We start from the raw sequence: 23,271 nt of genomic DNA, 5'->3' as shown, positions 1-23,271 counted from the left end.
TGGCCTGACAAACATAAAACCTCACACTAAAGGCTTGCACCTCAGTTCCGTTCATCTAATATATCATGTCTGATTTTCTAGTACACATTAAAGGGCATGCTGAAAGGCAAAAGACAGCCTGAAGGGACAAGTCATCCATCAAAACCACATTTATAGATGACAGAGATTTTGGAATTATGGATCAGGAATTTAAGATAATTATGATTAATATGCTAAGAGCATTAAGGGAAAAAACTGGACAATTTTTAAAAACAAGGAGGTGATATAAGTAGAGAGATGGAAACTCTAAGCAAGAATCAAAAGAAATGCTAGATTTCCCTGGTGGCCAGTGGTTAAGAATCCACCTGCCAGTGCAGGGAACACAGGTTCAATCCCTAGTCCAGGAAGTTTCCACATTCCTCGCAGCAACTAAACCTGTGCGCCACAACTGGGCCCATGCGTTGCAACTGCTAAGCGTGTACATTGCAACTGCTGAGCCTATGCACTGCCACTGCTGAGTCTGCTTCCCCTGGAGCTCTTCAAAAAAAGAAGCTACCACAATGAGATCACGCACCACAAACAGAGAGTAGCCCCCAGTCTCTGCAACTAGAGAGAGCCCATGCACAGCAACAAAAAGCCAGAGCATCAAAAAAAATTTTTTTAATTAATTAACAAATGAAGAAGGCCTTTTCTGGGTTCATTAGTAGACTAGACAAGAATCAATGAGCTTGAAAAATGTCAGTAGAAACTTCCCAAACTAAACAGCAACGAGAAAAAATAATGAAAAATATAATATCCAAGAAATGTGGGACAAAAGGTATAGTGTATACATAATGGGAATAACAGGAGAGGAAAAGGTAAAAGAAATTTTAAAATATTTGAAGTTTTTATGTCTGAGAATATTCCAAAATAAATGACAGACACCAAATTACAGATCCAGAAATCTCAGTCAGAGAACAGTAACCAGGATAAATATTAAGTACAATACAAAAGCCTACACTTAGGCATTTCCTATTCAAACTGCAGAAAAATCAAAGATGAAGAGATTATTTCTAAAGAAGTTAAAAGGGGAGAAAAATACCTATAGAGCAACAAGTACAAGAATATACTGAAATTTTCTTCAGAAATCACATAAGCAAAAGAAAGTAGAGTGAAATATTTGGTGTTGAACGAAAACCAACAAAGAATGCTGTATCCAAGGAATTATCCTTTAAAAGTAAAGTAGAAATAAAGACATTTAAAAGTAAAGTAGAATTTAAGACAAAGAAAAATTGAGGGAGTTTGTCACCAGTAGACCTGCCTTGCAAGAAATATCAAAGGAATTTATTCAGAAAGAAGGAAATGATAAAGGTCAGAAGCTAAGATCTACATAAGAAGAACATTAGAGAAGGAATAAATGAAGGTAAAATAAAATCTTTTAGTTACTTTTATTTTTAATTGAACTGATAACAGTTTGTTTAAAATAATAATAGTAATGATATATGAGGTGATTAAAGCTCATGGACAAACGAAATGAATGACAAAAAGTGTTATAAGGAATGAGGATGAAGAACTGGAAATACTCTGCTATAAGGTACTGGCATTACCCATGAGGCCATATATTGTTACTAGAAAGTATATTTAGATTAATTGTAAATGTATATTGCAAACTTTAGGCTGCTCCTAGGCATTCACCCAAATAAGTGAAAACTTGCCCCCAGATAAAAAGCTGCACCTGGACGTTTATAACAGCTGTATATACAATCACCAAAAACTGGAAGCAAACAAGATGACCTTCAGTAGGTGAATGGATTTTTAAAAAAGCCTGCAGTATATCCATACAATGGTATATTATTCAGCCATAAAAAGAAACGAGCTATGAAGCTGTAGCCCACAAAAGATAGGAGGGAATCTTATATATATTTAGCTAAGTGAAAGAAGTTAGTCTCAAAAGGTTACATACTGTATGATTCCAAATATGTTATTCTGGAAAAGGCAAAACTATGGAGACAGTAAAAAGATCAGTGGTTGGGGAAGAGAGGGAAGATGAATAGGTGAAACAGTCAATTTTTAGCCAGTGAACTACTCCTAATGAGCCTATATTAGTGAATATGTCATTTTGTCAAAATCCATAGAACTATACAACACAAGAGTTAACCATTATGTAAACTATATATTTTAACTAATAATAATGTATCAATATTGGCTTCTCCATTGTAACAAAAGCAACACACCAGTGTAAGCTATTAATGATAAGGGAAATTATAGAGCAGGAGGAGTGATGAGAGAGAGAGAGTAAATGGGAATTCTCAGTACTTCCTGCTTAATTTTTCTATAAACCTAAACTGCTCTAAAAATAGTTTTTTCAAAACAAGGTATGGATCCTGATCTCAAAGAGCTTGCAGTCTAGCAAGAGAGATTTAATTGTAACTGTTGTGTGACAAACTTCTCTATGTGAACAAGAGATATGCAAATCTTTCTAAATTATGAAATACTTCAAATACACAAAGTACAGATAATAATAAAACATCACTAATTACCCACATTCAGGTTTAAAAGACAGTAACTCTCTCACATATTTTCTTTAGATTTTTTTTAATGAGCAATGAAACTTTACAGAAAGAGATGAAACCCTCTGAATTTCTATTGATATTCTTTTAACCCCCTACCTAGAAATAACACTATTCAGAAATTATCTTCCCCATCACATTTTATACTAGTGTTATATCTAAGTCAGTATGTAGCATGCATGTAGCTTTTGGAAAAAAAATACCAATAACTATTTTAATGGTAACTGTTCTATTTAGGTTTTTTCCCTTCTTTTTGGAGTAAATTTTGGTCACTTACATTATTTCAAGAAAATTGCCATTTGACCAAAGTTTTATAGTAGCTAAGATTCTTCATGGTATTTACTTATGAGTTTCCTCATAAGTTACTGTTTTTTTTTTTAATCACTGTCTTACTTTAATATATATTTTAATAGGTAATATATACAGAGTTGAAATATAAAAATAACACTTGTTTCCATTCACAAATATACACAAGTAATTAATTTCTATTCATTTTTCCAATCTTCTTTTCACAAGGATAAGAAAATATGAATCTACAGTCTTATTTTCTCCCGTTTTCTGTAGCTTGAGTGAGTGAAGTCACTCAGTTGTGTCTGACTCTTTGCAACCCAGTGGACTGTAGCCCACCAGGCTCCTCCCTCCATGGGATTCTCCAGGCATTTCTGTAGCTTGCTCTTACACTTTACAAATGTCAAAAATCTTTACAAGGCAGTTCACAGGGAACTTCCACATCTTCCTTTGCAGTTGCATTATATTCCATTATGTGACTGTACTCTAACTAACTTCTTATGAACAACACTAGCATTGTTTTCAGTTGTTGCTTCCAGGTTGCATTATGCACATTTTATTTTGCCACTGTACAAATTCATCTGTAGAATAAATTTCCAGAAATGAAATTTCTGAGCCAAAGAGTACACATTCACATCTTGACAGTTTTTACCACCTCGCCACAGGGGTGGTGCTAATTTGTATTTTCAGCAGCAACACAACCACATGCATGATCTGGGACGAAATACGATGAAGACCTACGTACCATTTATATATAAGAAAACAGAAAAGTCTATTCTAATGCCATAATAAACATACCTTCACAAACACCTGAAAATCCAGGTCTGGAATTTAGAAACTGTGGGTTTCTCGGAGCCCTACCTCAGAAGGCCAGCGACAGGCAGCTGCCCTTCTCACCCCATGTCCGTTCTAACCCACCCTCAGGGGGCTTTGTGCTCACACACACCGACAGCCCAGCCCACACCCACAAGCTCTTCTCACACCACACTGTGGACAGCCTCCCCTCACAGTCAGCGAAGGTTGACCCAAGAGAGGATGATGGGAAAGGGAAGCACAGTCTCACAGGCTGGTCAGGGCTTCTAAGGACCCAGAAGCAGAAGAGGCACGCAGCGGTTAGAAGGGGTGATGCAGGATCTGGGTGGGTGTATTTCCTTGGCTTCCCAGAGGAGTGGGAGTTTGCTTAAAGAGTCGTGACCCTTTTATTTTTGTATGAAAGCGAAAGAAAGTGAAAGCGTTAGTTGCTGAGTCCTGTCTGACTCTTTGTGATCCCCATGGACTGTAGCCCACTGGGCTTCTCTGTCCATGGGGTTCTCCAGGCAAAATTACTGGAGTGGGTAGCCATTCCCTTCTCCAGGGGATCTTCCCCACCGGGAGTGGAGCCAGAATCGCCTGCACTGCAGGCAGATTCTTTACCATCTGAGACATCTTATTTTTGTATATATTGCTTAATTATGCTCTTTTTTTGGGGGGGGGGTCCTAATAAGTCTCCCAGGAAATGTATCTATTTAAATTATTCTTTTTAAAAAATTAATCTTTTGGTTTTGTTGATCTCTCCTCTTGTTTCTTTGATTCCCATTAATTGGTCTTCCTTTTATTACTGCCAAACTTACTTTCTTAGAACTTACTCTTTTCATTTTTCCTTCTAAAATTAGAATCCTTAATATCACTCTGTCCTGCTTTTTAATACATACCTAAAGCTATACATGTCAATCTGTTCAGTTCAGTCACTTAGTCATGTCAGATTCTTTAAGACCCCATGGACTACAGCATGCCAGGCTTCAACAATATGTGAACCGTGTACTTCTAGATGTTCAAGGTGGATTTAGAAAAGACAGAGGAACCAGAGATCAAGTTGCCAACATCCACTGGATCATCGAAAAAGCAAGAGAGTGCCAGAAAAACATCTATTTCTGCTTTATTGACTACGCCAAAGCCTCTGACTGTGTGGATCACAACAAACAACTGTTGAAAATTCTTCAGGAGATGGAAATACCAGACCCCCTGACCTGCCTCCTGAGAAATCTGTTTGCAGGTCAAAAAGGAACAGTTAGAACTGGACATGGAACAACAGACTGGTTCCCAAATCGGGAAAGGAGTATGTCAAGGCTGTATATTGTCACCCCACTTATTTAACTTATATGCAGAGTACATCGTGAGAAACACTGGGCTGGATGAAGCACAAGCTGGAATCAAGCTTGCCAGGAGAAATTTCAATAACCTCAGATATGCAGATGACACCACCTTTATGGCAGAAAGCAAAGAGGAACTAAAGAGCCTCTTGATGAAAGTGAGAGTGAAAAAGTTGGCTTAAAACTCAACATTCAGAAAACTAAGATCATGGTATCAGGTCCCATCACTTCATGGCAAATAGATGGGGAAACAATGGAGACAGTGAGAGACTTTATTTTCTTGGGCTCCAAAATCACTGCAGATGGTGACTGGCAGCCATGAAATTAAAAGACACTTGCTGCTTGAAAGAAAAGCTATGACCCACCTAGACAGCATATTAAAAGGCAGAGACATTACTTTGCCAACAAAGGTCCATCTAGTCAAGGCTATGGTTTTCCCAGTAGTCATGTATGGATGTGAGAGTTGGACTATAAAGAAAGCTGAGCACTGAAGAATTGATGCTTTTGAACTGTGGTGTTGGAGAAGACTCTTGAGAGTCCCTTAGACTGCAAGGAGATCCAACCAGTCCATCCTAAAGGAAATCAGTCCTGAATATTCATTGGAAGGACTGATGCTGAAGCTGAAACTCCAATACTTTGGCCACCTGATGTGAAGACCTGACTCATTTGAAAAGACCCTGATGCTGGGAAAGATTGAGGGCAGGAGGAGAAGGGGACGACAGACGATGAGGTGGTTGGATGGCATCACCAACTCAATGGACATGAATCTGAGTAAACTCCAGGAGTTGGTGATGGACAGGGAAGCCTGGTGTGCTGTAGTCCATGGGGTCTCAAAGAGTCGGACACGACTGAGTGACTGAACTGAACTGAACTGACACTGGTAGGATAAATTCAGCTTCTATAGCCTGGGGTTTCATTTACATGTGGTGACTTTTCTTTTCCTACTCAGGTCCCTGAACAGATGATACTATTTTTCAGTGCTTCTCTGGAATAGTGAAAAGAGCTCTTCTAACCTTCTAATGGTCAAGGCAACTTTTTAAGGCTTTAGGATAATCCCTGTGGCTCAGGTCCAGCTTTCCCTCTTGACACAGGATGGAAGACATGCTTCCAGTGCCCATGTCTACATTGAATGACCACCCCCAGCCTCTAAAGCTAATTCAGTGCCTCATCATTATGGTACTGACTTTTCTGTTTCTGCCACCTGGAATTTCCCTTCAAGAAAGAAAGTCTGCTATTTATTTCAATTATTTTTATTTTTTATTTATAATTTTTATGTGTTACAAACACTGCTACTGCTAAGTCACTTCAGTCGTGTCCGACTCTGTGCGATTCCATTGACAGCAGCCCACCAGGCTCCCCTGTCCCTGGGATTCTCCAGGCAAGAACACTGGAGTGGGTTGCCATTTCCTTCTCCAACACAGGAAAGTGAAAAGTGAAAGTGAAGTCGCTCAGTCGTGTCTGACTCTTAGCAACCCCATGGACTGCAGCCTACCAGGCTCCTCCGTCCATGGGATTTTCCAGGCAAGAGTACTGGAGTGGGGTGCCATTGCCTTCTCCGATTACAAACACATACAAATACAAATACAAAGTAGGAAGGGTGCCTATCTGTGTCTATTCTTTTTGCCATTAATCAAGAGTTATTAGAGTCATTCCTTTTACTTAGTGAGTATTTTGACTCCCTTTAGAGAAGGGCTGTCCGAAGAAGCCAATGGCAACCTGTTCCAGTACTCTTTCCTGGAAAACCCATAGACGGGGGAGCCTGCTGGGCTGCTGTCTATGGGGTCACACAGAGTCGGACACGACTGAAGCGACTTAGCAGCACCAGCAGCAGAGAAAGGCTGTGAGTTATATCTTCAGTTGCTAGCACAATGCCAGATACATGGAAAGTACCCCAAAATTTTTGCTCACTGGCTTCTTTGCCATTTACCTTTTTGTTGAGGATATCAAACTGAGCTATCTACTCTTGGATCATAATCGCATTTTAACTCCTTGTGCTCCCCAGTTCAAGACCCTAACCTCTGAAATACCTAAAATACCCACAAAATATACTAAAAGTAGTATTCGTATTTTTAAGCCTCTCTGTTTTCAGTAAAGAAAGTCGGATCCAGAAAGACTGAGTGATTTGTTTTTATCCTATATCTAGTATTTTAGGGTTATTGACTCATAAACATAGCATTAGCTCTTCACTGGCCCAACTTCCTCATCCTATGTAGTGAGTATATTCTCCATTAAGAACAATTCTTTCTAGTTCAATAATTGGTTGGTAACTGAGTAGGCACTATAATTCAGATCTCATTATTAGCAACCAAGTCCTCCTGGTCCCTCCTCACAATGCCTAACTTTACCACAGAGATAACAGGAAAAGTGGGCATCAGCTTCATTTTACTTGAGATTCCATACACTGGAACATACTTAATAGTGCTATTTTTCTTTTATAACATCAGTGTGATAATAATAAATATTCATCATATTTAATACTTACAAAAGCCAGGACATGGAATCAATCTAGATGTCCACTGACAGATGAGTGGATAAAGAAGTTGTGGTACATATATACAATGGAATATTACTCAGCCATAAAAGGATTGAATTTGAGTCAGTTGTAATGAGGTGGATGAATGTAGAGCCTATTAAACAAAATAAGTCAGAGAAAGAAAAACAAATATTATATATTAATATATGCTAGTAAACTAATGCTCAAATTCTCCAAGCCAGGCTTCAGCAATATGTGAACTGTGAACTTCCTGATGATCAAGCTGGTTTTAGAAAAGGCAGAGGAACCACAGATCAAATTACCAACATCCGCTGGATCATCAAAAAAGCAAGAGGATTCCAGAAAAACATCTATTTCTGCTTTATTGACTATGCCAAAGCCTTTGACTGTGTGGTCACAATAAACTGTGGAAAATTCTGAAAGAGATGGGAATACCAGACCACCTGACCTGCCACTTGAGAAACCTGTATGCAGGTCAGAAAGCAACAGTTAGAACTGGACATGGAACAACAGACTGGTTCCCAATAGGAAAAGGAGTATGTCAAGGCTGTATATTGTCACCCTGCTTATTTAACTTATACGCAGAGTACATCATGAGGAACGCTGGGCTGGAAGAAGCACAAGCTGGAATCAAGATTCCTGGGAGAAATATCAATAACCTCAGATATGCAGATGACACCACCCTTATGGCAGAAAGTGAAGAGGAACTAAAAAGCCTCTTGATGAAAGTGAAAGAGGAGAGTGAAAATGTTGGCTTAAAGCTCAACATTCAGAAAACGAAGATCATGGTATCCGGACCCATCACTTCATGGGAAATAGATGGGGAAACAGTGGAAACAGTGTCAGACTTTATTTTTTGGAGCTCCAAAATCACTGCAGATGGTGACTGCAGCCATGAAATTAAAAGACCCTTACTCTTTGGAAGGAAAGTTATGACCAACCTAGATAGCATATTCAAAACAGAGACATTACTTTGCCAACAAAGGTCCATCTAGTCAAGGCTGTGGTTTTTCCAGTAGTCATGTATGGATGTGAGAGTTGGACTGTGAAGAAAGCTGAGTACAGAAGAATTGATGCTTTTGAACTGTGGTGTTGGAGAAGACTCTTCAGAGTCCCTTGGACTGCAAGGAGATCCAACCAGTTCATTCTAAAGGAGATCAGTCCTGGGTGTTCTTTGGAAGGAATGATGCTGAAGCTGAAACTCCAGTACTTTGGCCACCTCATGCGAAGAGTTGACTCATTGGAAAAGACTCTGATGCTGGGAGGGATTGGGGGCAGGAGGAGAAGGGGACGACAGAGGATGAGATAGCTGGATGGCATCACTGACTCAATGGACGTGAGTTTGAGTGAACTCCAGGAGTTTGTGATGGACAGGAAGGCCTGGTGTGCTGCAATTCATGGGGTTGCAAAGAGTCGGACACGACTGAGCAACTGAACTGAATATATATATTGGGCTTCCCTGGTGGCTCAGATGGTAAAGAGTCCACCTGCAATGCAGGAGACCCAGGTTCAGTCACTGGGTTCGGATGATCCCCTGGAGAAGGGAATGGCTATCCACTCCAGTATTCTTGCCTGTAGAATTCCATGGAGAGAGGAGCCTGGCAGGCTACAGTCCATGGGCCTCATAGAGTCAGACACAACTGAATGACTAACACTTTCACTTTCACTTCATGGAACCTAGAAAAATAGTACCGATGGACCTACTTACAGACAAGAAATGAAGGTGCAAACATGGAGGACACTGGTGGACACAGTGGAGGAAGGAGAGGGTAAGACAAGAAAGTAGCATTGACATAGTTCATTTCAGTTGCTCAGTTGTGTCCAATTCTTTGAGACCCCATGGACTGTAGCACACCAGGCTTCTCTGTCCATCACCAACTCCCAGAGCTTGCTCAAACTCATGTCCATCAAGTCAGTGATGCCATCCCACCATCTCATCCTCTGTCATCCCCTTCTCTTCTCACCTTCAATCTTTTCCAGCATCAGGATCTTTTCAAATGAGTCAGTTCTTCACATCAGGTGACCAGAATATTGGAGTTTCAGCTTCAGCGTCAGTCCTTCTGAAGATATTCAGGACTGATTTCCTTGAGAACTGACTGGTTTGATCTCCTTGCAGTCCAAGGGACTCTCAAGAGTTTTCTCCAACACCACAGTTCAAAAGCATCAATTCTTCGGTGCTCAGCCTTCTTCACAGTCCAACTCTCACATCCACACATGACCACAGGAAAAACCATAGCCTTGACTAGACAGACCTTTGCTGGCAAAGTAATGTCTCTGCTTTTGAATATGCTGTCTAGGCTGGTCATAGTTTTTCTTCCGAGGAGCAAGTGTCTTTTAATTTCATGGCTGCAGTCACCATCCGCAGTGATTTTGGAGCCCCAAAAAATAAAGTCTCTCACTTTTTTCACTGTTTCCCCATCTATCTGCCATGAAGTGATGGGACCAGATGCCATGATCTTAGTTTTTTAAATATTGAGTTTTAAGTCAGCTTTTTCACTCTCCTCTTTCACTTTCATCAAGACACTTTTTAGTACTTCTTCACTTTCTGCCATAAGGATGGTGTCATCTGCATACCTGAGGTTATTGCTATTTCTCCAGGCAATCTTGTAGCACTAACATACTATACACTATCATATATTCATGAAGATATACTAGCGGGAAGCTAGTGTAACACAGGGAGCCCAGTCTGGCACTCTGTGATGACCTAGAGGGGTGGGATGGAGGTTCAGAAGGAGGCTTAAGAGGCAGGGTATCTAGCTATCTATATATGTATATATAGATATAATTTATATTTTTATTTTAGAGGGACAGAGAGGCCTGGCATGCTGCAGCCCATGGAGTCACAGAGTAGGACACAACTCCACAACTAAACAACAACAAAATTAAATTATGACTGATTTGTATTGATGTACTGTTGAAAGAGATGGGAATGCCAGAACACCTGACCTGCCTCTTGAGAAACCTGTATGCAGGTCAGGAAGCAACAGTTAGAACTGGACATGGAACAACAGACTGGTTCCAAATAGGGAAAGGAGTATGTCAAGGCTGTATATTGTCACCCTGCTTATTTAACTTATACGCAGAGTATATCATGATAAATGCTGGGCTGGAGAAAGCACAAGCTGGAATCAAGATTGCCGGGAGAAATATCAATAACCTCAGATATGCAGATGACACCACCCTTTTTTTTTTTAATTTTTAAGCTTTACAATATTGTATTAGTTTTGCCAAATATCGAAATGAATCCACCACAGGTATAACTGTGTTCCCCATTCTGAACCCTCCTCCCTCCTCCCTCCCCATACCCTCCCTCTGGGTCGTCCCAGTGCACCAGCCCCAAGCATCCAGTATCATGCATCGAACCTGGACTGGTGACTCGTTTCATACATGATATTATACATGTTTCAATGCCATTCTCCCAAATCTCCCCACCCTCTCCCTCTCCCACAGAGTCCATAAGACTGATCTATACATCAGTGACACCACTCTTATGGCAGAAAGTGAAGAGGAACTAAAGACCCTCTTGATGAAAGTGAAAGAGGAGAGTGAAAAAGTTGGCCTAAAGCTCAACATTCAGCAAACTAAGATCATGGCATCTGGTCCCATCATTTCATGCCAAATAGATGGGGAAACAGTGGAAACAGTGTCAGACTTTATTTTGGGGGGCTCCAAAATCACTGCAGATGGTGATTGCAGCCATGAAATAAAAGACACTTACTCCTTGGAAGGAAAGTTATGACCAACCTAGATAGCATATTCAAAAGCAGAGACATTACTTTGCCAACAAAGGTCCATCTAGTCAAGGCTATGGTTTTCTCAATGGTCATGTATGGATGTGAGAGTTGGACTGTGAAGAAAGCTGAGCACCGAAGAATTGATGCTTTTGAACTGTGGAGTTGGAGAAGACTCTTGAGAGTTCCTTGGACTGCAAGGAGATCCAACCAGTCCATTCTGAAGGAAATCAGCCCTGGGATTTCTTTGGAAGGAATGATGCTAAAGCTGAAACGCCAGTACTTTGGCCACCTCATACAAAGAGTTGACTCATTGTAAAAGACTCTGATGCTGGGAGGGATTAGGTGCAGGAGGAGAAGGGGATGACAGAGGATGAGTTGGCTGGATGGCATCACTGACTCGATGGACATGAGTTTGAGTGAACTCCAGGAGTTGGTGATGGACAGGGAGGCCTGGCGTGCTGTGATTCATGGAGTGACCAAGAGTCAGACATGACTGAGTGACTGAACTGAACTGCTGAGACAACCACAATTATTAATTGTAAAGCAATTATCCTCCAATTTAAAAAATTCTTCTTGGGAATCTGAGAGATGTGATGAAAAACATTTTTCATTTTTCATCCCTTTTATGTTTTCATCTTATATTTTTATTATTTTTTCAAGTATTATAATAACAAATATATCTATTATCTCTTCAATAGTAAAGGGAATCATTTTCAATAAATAAGAAACCCAAGTAAAAGAATACCAACAAAGGTGCTAGGCACTTTACATATTTTATTTCATTTATAAATATGTACAATAATCCCATGGAACAGATACTTTTGCCCATTGCATGAATGAAGAAATGAGACTTGGGCAAGTACTACTCTGAACAGGAGCTCTGTGGTTAAGGACATCTGGGTGACACTGGGTTACACAAAGTTAACAGCTTTCTTCAATTCTAGGATTTCTCAGAGCCTTTCGTATGCTCACATACCTTGTGAATTATCAAGTTCCCAGCATTATTTGGCCACAGAATCCTCTTCCTGAGAAGAACCTTTCAGAGGTAGCATTCTTAGGAGTGTGCTTTGGAAGCACTGCCCCACATGAACATCTGCAGAATGGTCTTAGTTGAGCAGTGTGACTGCAGGCGCTGGTGATGGGCAAGTCTTTGCCATGTAGCTAAGGGCATTCATCTCATGTAAAGTTCCAGGTATGTTGAAGGGGTGACTAAAAACCAGCTTTGGTGGTGCTCAAGACATATTCTGTTCCACACATGGTAGAAGTGCTGGAATCCTGGGAATCTACATTAGCCACAACTTTTTAGTGTCTCCATCTTCATCTGTAGACCAGATATCCCCCTAGGCACTCAAGAAATTCAGGGAATGGAAGAAATCCCTAGGCACAGAAATTTAGATGTTGACATTTATATAAGAGCATGAATTTCTATTGGTTATAGACCAATATTAACATATAAAGTCATTAACCTATGCACACATATACTAAGATGACAAAGAAGGAATGGAAAAGAACTACACGGGATGATTCACTCATTCGTTCATTGTATTCATGGAGACATCACTCTAGGTGCTGAAGACAAAGCAGTGAATAAGAGAGGCAGGGTTCCTGCTCTCACATAGCTGACACTCAGGGGGACCTGGACTTGTACTGACTTTGTCTCAATTTGGTCTGTGACCAGGGATAAGCCACATAAACTTCTGAATCTCTGTTTCTTCACATTTTAAACAACCTATTAGATCCCTTTCCTTCATTTAAATTTCAGCCATAAAGTCATAGTTGAGGAAAAACAAGGTAGGTATCTGTGATGGGGGTATAGAGTAGAAGTAGCCCAGAGCAGGTGTCACAATTCAACAGGATAAGAAGGGGATTCATAATGGTTGAGGGCAAAGGATGGGGAAAGCCTGGCATGAGATGTTAACCCCTAAGCAAGATGAATAAGCCACCCACACAATGGGGAGAGGAGCCTGGCATGAGGTATCAGAAGCAGATGTGAAGAAGGTGTCCAGGTGATAGACAATCCCATATGGGAAATCAAAGTCAGAACAGAGGAGGACAGTGCTTCAGAGACCAGGACGGGTCAGAAAGACATCTTCATGATGAGCTGATTGATGTGGGAACTCAGAGTCATGGTTAGTGGGAAGGGTATCCACATGGAATGGCAGCCTAGAATAGGGAGTCAGACCCCAAGCAAGAAGGAAAGGGTGTCCCACATGGAGGTGGGAAGTGAAGTTGCTCAGTCATTTCCGACTCGTTGTGACCCCATGGACTGTAGTATACACCAGGCTTCTCCATCCATGGCATTTTCCAGGCAAGAGTATTGGAGTGGGTTGCCGTTTCCTTCTCCAGGGGATCTTCCTGACCCAGGGAATGAACCTGGGTCTCCTGCACTGCAGGAAGATGCTTTTACCCTCTGAACCACAAGGGAAGCTATTGGGTGGAGGTGGGGGTGAAGACAAAAGTTTGGTTACACAGAGGATCATCAAACAAGTCAATGTTTAAGAATAATCAGAGCCAATTTCCTTACTCTAGGAGAAGAGAGTTACAACAATGCAAAAGAAGAAAACTTAATTCCATGAGAATTTCAAAACAAGTAATCAGCAACATGGAGAAAGAAACAAAGCTACATACAGTCAATTCTGAAGGAAGCAATATCCTCCAGAGAAAGTGGCACTCAGACAAATGCATAAATGCAACAATGAACAATGAATCCAAAAGCTGAAAACTTGTGACTTGCTGTGATACAACAAAAACAAATATTTTGAAGACATATTATAACAAAGACAAATATTACTTTTCATTTCTAGTGCTTGAATGAAATAATTTCCATTGTGCCTTAATAAAAGTCATATATGAATGTGAGAGTTAGACCATAAAAAGTCTGGGCACCAAAGTGCTGATGCTTTGCAACTATGGTGCTAGAGAAGACTCTTGGGAGTCCCTTGAACAGCAAGGAGATCAAACCAGTCAATACTATAGAAAATCAACCCTGAATATTCATTGGAAGGACTGATGCTAAAGCTGAAGTCCCAATACTTTTGCCTCCTGATGCAAAGAGTCAACTCATTTTAAAAGACCCTGATTCTGGGAAAGATTGAAGGCATGAGAAGTGGGTGACAGAGAATGAGATGGTTGGATGGCACCATTGACTTAATGGACATGAGTTTGAGAAAACTCTGGGAGATAGTGAAGGACAGGGAAGCCTGGCATGCTGCAGTCCATGGGGTTGCAAAGAGTTGGACACAACTGACCAACTGAATAACAAACTGTAGTGTTGAATTGGAATTGGATGTATATGTCAATATAAACTCATGGTTTTTCATATATTTTGATATACTTTTCATCATATATTTCAACATATGTTTAATAAATTTATTTTATATGTAAATAATATAGAAGCAAGCATAGATGCAAGTGTGTTAAATACAAAAATGTATATACTGCACATTTGTGATATATATCACACAGATATTCTCTAGCTCCAGCCACTCATAGGGCCTGGAAGCAGTTATACCCCATTATCAATAAGCACACCAATGCCCAGATTCTGACTTCTAAAAACAATTTTCCACTAAAAGGAATATGGCTCCTTTAGGAAATGGCTAATTCCAAGACTGGGGCAGGGAAAATCCAAGTTGCGCCTAGACTATCCTAGACCAGAAAGCAAAAAAGTGTACAAGGAATGATAGGTACATATTAAATGGACACAGACTCCAGCATGAAGTGACTCTCCATTACCAAATGGGAGACAATTTGAGCATCAAAATAAATGATGTTTACAACACATTATAATTCATTAAATAAAATAGGAAATCTACTGAATCTGAAGTAGGGCTCAGCAATCTGTGGGCCCAGCAATCTCCAACTCTATGCCCACAAATGTTTGGTAACCACTGTTCAAGGTGATTCTCCCAAAGGCAGTGATCAAGTTTGTGGTAAACTAGCAAATGGCAAGAGATTGAATGGCTTTTTCAATAATAGGATATTACTTTGTTAATGCTTATGGGAAATCTTATGGCTTTAAAGATTGCCAGATATCAGATAAGTATGCTAAAATTCATAAGTAGACTATATTTTTTGTCATATGTAAAACTACCATTCTGTTTTATCTTATTCATTTATTCAACTAGATTTTTAATGGGTTTATACCCAGAAGTGTCACGCAGTTCTTAAATCCCTTTAATCTTCCTACCATCTGGACTGTGATCCCAACAAAGAGTTAAGTATATATAAACCTGCTTACCTTACCTCCCACAGCATTGATGAGGAAGGCCAATCTCAACTTCCCCATCTATTATAACTTAGAGATGAGTCCCGGGTGTTCAATGGAAGGACTGATGCTGAAGCTGAAACTCCAATACTTTGGCCACCTGATGTGAAGAGTTGACTCATTTGAAAAGACCCTGATGCTGGGAAAGATTGAAGGAAGGAGGAGAAGGGGACGACAGAGGATGAGATGGTTGGATGGCATCACTGACTCAATGGACATGAGTTTGGGTAAACTCCAGGAGTTGGCGATGGACAGGGAGGCCTCAAAAAGTCAGACACAACTGAGCGACTGAACTGAACTGAACTGAGCCTCTGAGTTTCTCTATTGGAAAATATCCCAGTGGCATTATCTACCCCTTAATTAGTGAAAAGTCTGAACTATTGCCTATAGAGAAGTCTGAACTCACCTGTTTATATTTCTATTCAACCCTACCATCCTCTGTTTCTACCTAGTCAATGGAGGACAGGAAGAAAGATATCAAAAAAACCTTTTCTGGGCCAAGAGGAAGTTACCAAGTCACTCGCCTTGCTTTCTTTGTGCTTTTCTGCTTTCCCATGCTCTGTGTGTCTTTATTCATCAGGTACCTCCTATGCTCCCCACAGCAAGGTGTTCCAGATCGTATTTCAAGGGCTGATTTCTTCATAGACGGAAGTACCGTGTTTAATACTAGTAGTAGCTTGTTGCCTAAGAAACTCAAATGTATGTGGAAGATGCTGCACTCTGATTAATGTGTGTTCAGTCATTTCTGACTCTTTGCGATCCCGTGGACTGTAGCCCACCAGGCTCCTCTGTAACCTCATGGGGTTCTCCAGGCAAGAATACTGAAGCAGTTAGTCGTTCCCTTCTCCAGGGGATCTTCCTATCCCAGGGATCCAACTTGTGTCTCCTGCATCTCCAGCATTGCGGGTGGATTCTTTACCACTGAGCCACTGGGGAAGCCTTGGTTAATGTAACCCTGAGCTAACCTCTTCATGCCCCAGAAGAGGAAAGAAAAGGCACCCTCAATTTTTTTTTTAGTTTTAAATTTACTTCAGCATCTTGCTCCAGAGAATCTCAATTTCTCTCTCCATGTATTCCAACATATTCCTATTAAATTCCTTTCCTGTTTTCTTCTCTTTTATTTCTCCTCTTTTTCATCCCTCGTTTGAGCTGATGGGCACAGATATGTGGTCAAGACTGAAAGCAGAGAGAAATTGTCCACTATGGGTTAGATTAAGAAACATAGTGTGGGATAACAGTGTGGGAACAGTTTTATTCTTTTCCTTTCTAAAAACCCAGCTCCAGGTGAAAGACAAATCCAGAATTTATAGCAAATAGACATGAGCTTTAGCCAAGAAACATTAGTCCCATGTAAATGCTAGTCCTCCTGAAAATAGTAATATAAAGTCTTAAGCTTAACTGAGCTAAGTTGATATTTTCAATGTCTTGTGTCAAAAAGCACTATGATTTATATCTTAACAAGATAATATTCTAGATCCCAAGTCTCTCAATTAGTATAATTATTTTACAGAAATCATTGGCCTAAATATCAATTATCTATTGCTATATAACTGGCCACTCCAAAGTTTAGTGATTTAAAACACAACCATCATTTATTTCCTCATAATCAAGTAATTTGGGCAGAACTCAGCAGCAGTGGCTATGCTCCACATGATCATATAGCCGAATCATCTGAAAGTTTCACAGGAGCTTCAAGGATCCAAGATGACCTTTCTCACATGTCTGGGATCTCAGCTGAGATGACCAGAAAGGCCAACTGCCAGGGCCTCTCTCTACCTCGTGGTCTGTTCTGCTCCAGGGCCTCCTCCTTGAAGATTTCCCAACAGAATAGCCTTGTTTCCTTCACATTCAGGCTAGGTTTCAAGACAGCAACAGGGTAAGCTGCAAGACCTCCTAAAGTGTAAGACCATAATTTGCCACATGGTCTTACCACATTTCATTGGTGAAACAAAATTGTAAGACCCGTCCAGATTCAGGGTTGAGGAAACCACAAAAACACATGAAATCAAGTAAGCAGAATCCCTAATGGCCATGAAGTTTCATTTTATGTGTCAACTAAGCTAGGCCCCGGTTCCTTCTTATTGGTCACACTTTATTCCAGATGTTTCTGTGAAGGTGATTTTTAGATGAGATTAATGGTTTCATCTGTAGACTTTGAGTAAAGTAGATTACCTTCATCCAAGCAGTTGAAGACCTTAATATTAACAGAAAAACACTGACTTCCACCTAACACGGAATTCTGCAGCAGGCTGCCTTTGAACTCAAACTGCAGCATCAACTCTTTCCAGCCTGCCTTCTTAAAAGCTTAGGAGGGCACTCTGCAGATTTTGCACTTGACAACCTCTACAATGAGTCAGTTATTTAAAATACATAAATTGTATATATATATATATATATGCACATATATATATGGGACAAACTAGGAGTTTGTGATTAAAATATATACAATATTATATATAAAATAGATAACCAACAAGGACCTTCTAAATAGAACAGGGAACTACATTCAATATCATGATATATGTACTGAATCACTTTGCTGTATACCTGAAACTAACAAAACATTATAAATCAACTAAATTTCAAACTAAACAAAAATTTAATTAAATATATCATATATATGTATGTGCCAAGTCGTTTCAGTCATGTCTGACTCTTTGTGACCCGATGGACTATAGCCCACAGGATCCTCTGTCCGTGGGATTCTCCAGGCAAGAATACTGGAGGGAATGGGCTACTGTGCCATTCTCCAGGGGAACTTTCTGACACAGGGATCAAACCTGAGTCTCCTGGGGCTCTTGCAGGCGAAGTCACAGGGAAAACTCATATATATGTGTGTGTGTATATCTTACAGGTTATGTATCTGAAAAACCTTGGCTAATACAAGAGCATCTTGTGATGAACACCGTGCATTTTCCAGAAAAGGACTGTAATTCCCAGAAAACTTAATATTAGTGTATGATACTCAAGGAGTTTGTGATCTAGTTAGAGAACAGGCATATAAAATTTAGAGAATACCAAAGATGATAATGCAGAAGTTACTTGTTGATAAATGATTTACTCTCCAAGTGTAAACTACCTACCTGAGAAATGTTGAACAAAAAAACCAGTTAAGGAAACTTGCCAACCTGAGTAAGGCCATAAAAAAAGCATAAATGTATAACCAAGCCACTTGTCAGCAGTTTTCCCAATAAGGACAACGTATTTTATGGCTGTTAACAAAACATAGGAGAGATCATATTTTCATGTCTGGAATTGCCATATAACCTTCAGTATGCCATTTCCCAGCTCAAATGCATATCTTATTTTGAAGTCTAAAACATTAAATTTAAAACTGATGTTAGAGTAGTGAATGTATTAGTTTTCTTTGGCTGCTGTAACGAAGTAACACAAATAGAGTGGCTTAACAGAAATTTATTGTCTTATAGTTCAGGTAGCTTAGAAGTCCAAGATCAAATTATTGGTGGGTCATGCTCCTTCCCTCTAGAGGTGCTGGGAAAGAATCTGTTCCAACTCTCTCTCCTTGTTTCTGATGGTTTGCTGGCATTGTTGGCACCCCGGTCTGTTCCTTCCTGTCCGCATGATATTCTCCCTATGTGTATCTTCACCCAAATTCCTTTTTATATGGGCATCAGTCTATTGGGATTGGGGGTCACCCTACTCCAGTATGACCTCACCTTAACTAAGCTAATTGCATCTGCTACTGCTAAGTCACTTCAGTCATGTCCGACTCTGTGCGACCCCATAGACGGCAGCCCACCAGGCTCCTCCATCCTTGGGATTCTCCAGGCAAGAACACTGGAGTGGGTTGCCATTTCCTTCTCCAATGCATGAAAGTGAAAAGTGAAAGTGAAGTCGCTCAGTCGTGTCCGACTCTTAGCGACTCCATGGACTGCAGCCTACCAGGCTCCTCCATTCATGGGATTTTCTAGGCAAGAGTACTGGAGTGGGGTGCCATTGCCTTCTCCAAGCTAATTACATCTACAGCACTGTATTTCCAAATAAGTTCACAGTCTGAGGTGTTGGAGGTTAGGACTTCAACTTGAACTTGAGGAGATAAAACTCCACCCATCACAATGTGTTAGGGTGCTGATAAATTAAAATCTAATATATTTTTAAATTACCCAAACTCTTCTTCTAACAATGCTTGTGGTTTGACATGTTACTTTGATAAGTGAAGCCCTCTTTTCAGGTGTGAAACATGGTGTTTTGGCTTATGAGTTGTGTTTCCATGCTTTACCACTAGAGGGTAGCATCATTGCTATTTTTTTCTGCTGCTAAGTACTCACCATTCATCCATAACGGGGACACATCAGATATGAAGTAACTGTAGATACATTTATCCAAGGGGTGAGGAGAAGGGAAAGTATCAGCTGGGAAGAACACAGTGTCATGGTCATCCCTGTATTGGTGATTCCTCTGCTGAATTTTTGCTATGGACTGAATGTTTGTGTACCTTCAAAATTCATGTGTTGAAACTAATCCCAGTGTGATGATATTTGGCCCTGAGGCTGTTGGGAGAAAATTAGGTCATCAGGGTGACGCTCTAGTGTTGAGATTAACGCCCTTATAAGAAAGAGACTGGAGAGAGAAGACCTGTCTCTCCCACCAGAAAGTGGGCCTTTACCAGACACCAGATCTGCTGGCACCATGATCTTGGACTTCCAAGACTCCAGAATCGTCAGAAACAAACATTTGTTGTTTAAGTTACCCAGTTTATGGTCTTCTATTACAGCAGCCCAAACTAACATAATTCTGACCAGAATCAAATCACCAGACATATTAGAACAGAAGCCAAAGTCTTCCCCTGAATGGACATTTGTGTGGAAAGCAGGGCTGGGGGACAATGGGTCTTATGAATGAAGCAGGTCCCTTGAAGACGGACCCGAGCCATTCACTGTGTAGTCATGAAGCCTCTTCAGCGGACAGAGCCCTCTGTCCCGGGGTCAGGAGATTTATATCCCATCATGGGCTTGGCCACTAATTGACAGCACAATCTTAGATAAATCACTAAATCTGGTCTCAGAATCTTCACCCATAGACAACCTTTGGGGCCCTGTTTTCTTTAACGTATATTTTCCTTTGATTCTTCTCTCTCGTTCCTACTCCTCTAGCTCACCTTTCAATGCTGCAGGTTTAGAAGAATTCCTTAGGTGCTACAGCAGAGACGAAAAAAGTGAGACTGCCTTTAGGGAATTACAGCTTAGCAACAAGATAGCATTTCATTGCAGAGGTAATTAGGGGATTGAACAGCCTATGATCCTGTGCTGCTCTGGGCTCCATACCGTAGGAACTTATAAACAGCAAAGGGTGGTAAGAAGAAATAGGAAAGAAGAGCTTTAAACTGGGCCTTAAAGAATCTCCTGAAGTTAAGCTGCAAAAGAGGAGGAGGGGAAAAAAGGGCAATTGGTATGATACAGACACAGAAATACACATGTTTTAAAAGAAACAAATTTTAGGAAACAGAGAACAAGTCACATTTCTGGAACAGGGGTTGTGTTAGACAATATGACAGTATAACTACATATTGAAGTACATTCAAAGTAATTTTATTTTATTCGGGTGTAATGTTAGTCCACTTAGAATTAATCTGAGAAGCCAAGCAACCGAAGTCAGTCTCTGAGCACATGAGAGAATTGTTTCAACTTAAACTGTTTAGCCCTTTGATTACTTGGCTGAGTTTTTCTGTGTTTTATCACCTTAATTTTGGCTTCAGATACAAATTATAAGTGGGACTTATATTGGGCTCCTCCACATGGCTTCTTACTAAAAGTATTTAATTCTCCCTTTTGGACATTTGAAAACAGGCAGAAGAGCTCAGGTTCATGAGAGGAACCAGACAGGAGGCACTCTTTTGCCTCCATTTTAACCTTTTGCATTAGTCATATCAATTCCTCCCACAATTCATGCAAGCACTGAACAGAGAGGTATTGTCCTGGCTTTAAAAGATTAAAGGCTAAGAAATACTGACATCCAAGCTCAGAGCTGCTGAATCATTGTTAAAAGAGAGTGACCTAGAATTCATTAGAATATCATCTTAATATCTGCAGAAAATGAGTAGTCTCATCATATAGGAAATGGTCAGGGGGGTGAGGGGGAGTGGAGGATTCTATCAAGTTCAGAAATTTCTACTTAGAAGGAAACACAATTAATATCTTAAGAGCTAAAGAAGAGTGAAATCCCATCAAGTGACATGGCAGCTTGGGCAGGGGTTGCAGATTTTCACAAGCAGGCAGAAAAGACAGATAATTTTAAGTATGACTCCAGCAGGGGAAGCCTCCTTCCATGTGCTGTGCAAGACTGGGAGACAGCCTATGTGGAGGGTCTGATGTAGTGACTGTAAATAACAGGATTCATTCCTAACTGTCATTCATTCATAAAGTGCTTTTAGGGTCACTGTCAAGAATCCTGTCCTGTTCAGTATCTGGGCCCAAAATCTCGACAAGCAGACTAGATGTCCCTGGCATTGTCTGTTGTAAACAAATCATCTCCTTACCAGTAAGTTACTTACTCCAGCTAAGTACAGAAATGTTTAAGAGCATCAGAATCAACAAATGTTGATATTTGTGCCTTAAAGAATTGTACATGTATAGTATTTTAAGTATTTATATCCTACAAATAATTTTATCTACGCAGATTAGTCTTGTAAGTTCAGTTTATAAGTGTGCGATTGACCAACAAATTTATGCTTGTGAGTTGCAGTTGCAATCTCACTGTTTATACAGTATTGGAATATTTAGGAAAGTTTAAATAATACCACATTTAAAAGTTTAATAAATTAAACTTTTAATAATAACAACTTGAGAAGATCTGTTGATTAATTAAAGTACTCAAGAATCTGAAAAAATATTTAATTCATAAACACAGTGAGGAAATCTAAAGGGCAATCTTATTATCTAAGTTTAAAATTGTGCCCCAAATACTAAAGTTTCCTTAAAATTGAATGCTTAAATTTTCCAGACTTAAAAATAGAATAATACTATTCACATATTGAACTTAAATTTATAAGAATGGCTTATATTTTTCATTTTTACTTGTATGAATCAGAAACCCAAACACTGTATTTTCTGCACAGCTCTTGAAGCACCTCTCCAAGCTTAAAGCAAACATCTCCTTTTATTGCTATTATTTAGGGAAAATTCTTATCTATTATTTCATGCATGTCCTCTATTCTTTCAATCTTCTCCATCTGGAATTCAGATTAGGAGAATATAGAATTTCTGGATCTGTTGGGGGCCAGAGTGAGGTACTCCGCCCATGGCAAAGGTCATGAGGAAGGAGGCTCGACATACGCAAAGGTGGGATCGAGCCTCAGGAGTCCCCCCTGGAAATCCTCGAGCGTCTACCCCCATAACCAGAGCCTGCCTACTTTACTACTTTGTGCTCTTTCCTACATCTCTGACTTTACAGGGGGCTGTCCCCCACCACCTCTTTCGGAGAAGGAGTTAACCTAGAGCTCCAGTCAATAAAAACTCTTGGGTGTGACAAGAGTGTTTTAACCTACAAACTCCTCTGAAGGTTCTCTAGCCTGCCTGACAGGCTCCTCCGGCCACATGTGATTGCTCACAGCCTCCCAACTGTGAGAGGCACAAGATGCTTTAAACCCTCTAAAAACAGGTTCTTTAGAGAAGTTAGAAAACTATAAGTATAAGTATAGTGGGCTAATTAGAAATTGTGTTGGTGAAGGGTTTTTCATTTGTTGAGCCAATGTTTGTTGCTAAGTCTCCATATCCCCTGCCCTTACACACATTAATGAATATATAGAAGGAATAAGTATTAACCTTTGATATTAATCACGTTAGACCTTAGGCTAAGTAAATTCTTTCCTTAA

This window comes from Bos mutus, chromosome 1, assembly GCF_027580195.1.
Source record: "Bos mutus isolate GX-2022 chromosome 1, NWIPB_WYAK_1.1, whole genome shotgun sequence".
Classification (NCBI taxonomy): Eukaryota; Metazoa; Chordata; class Mammalia; order Artiodactyla; family Bovidae; genus Bos; species Bos mutus.
Note: the sequence above shows the minus strand (reverse complement) of the source record.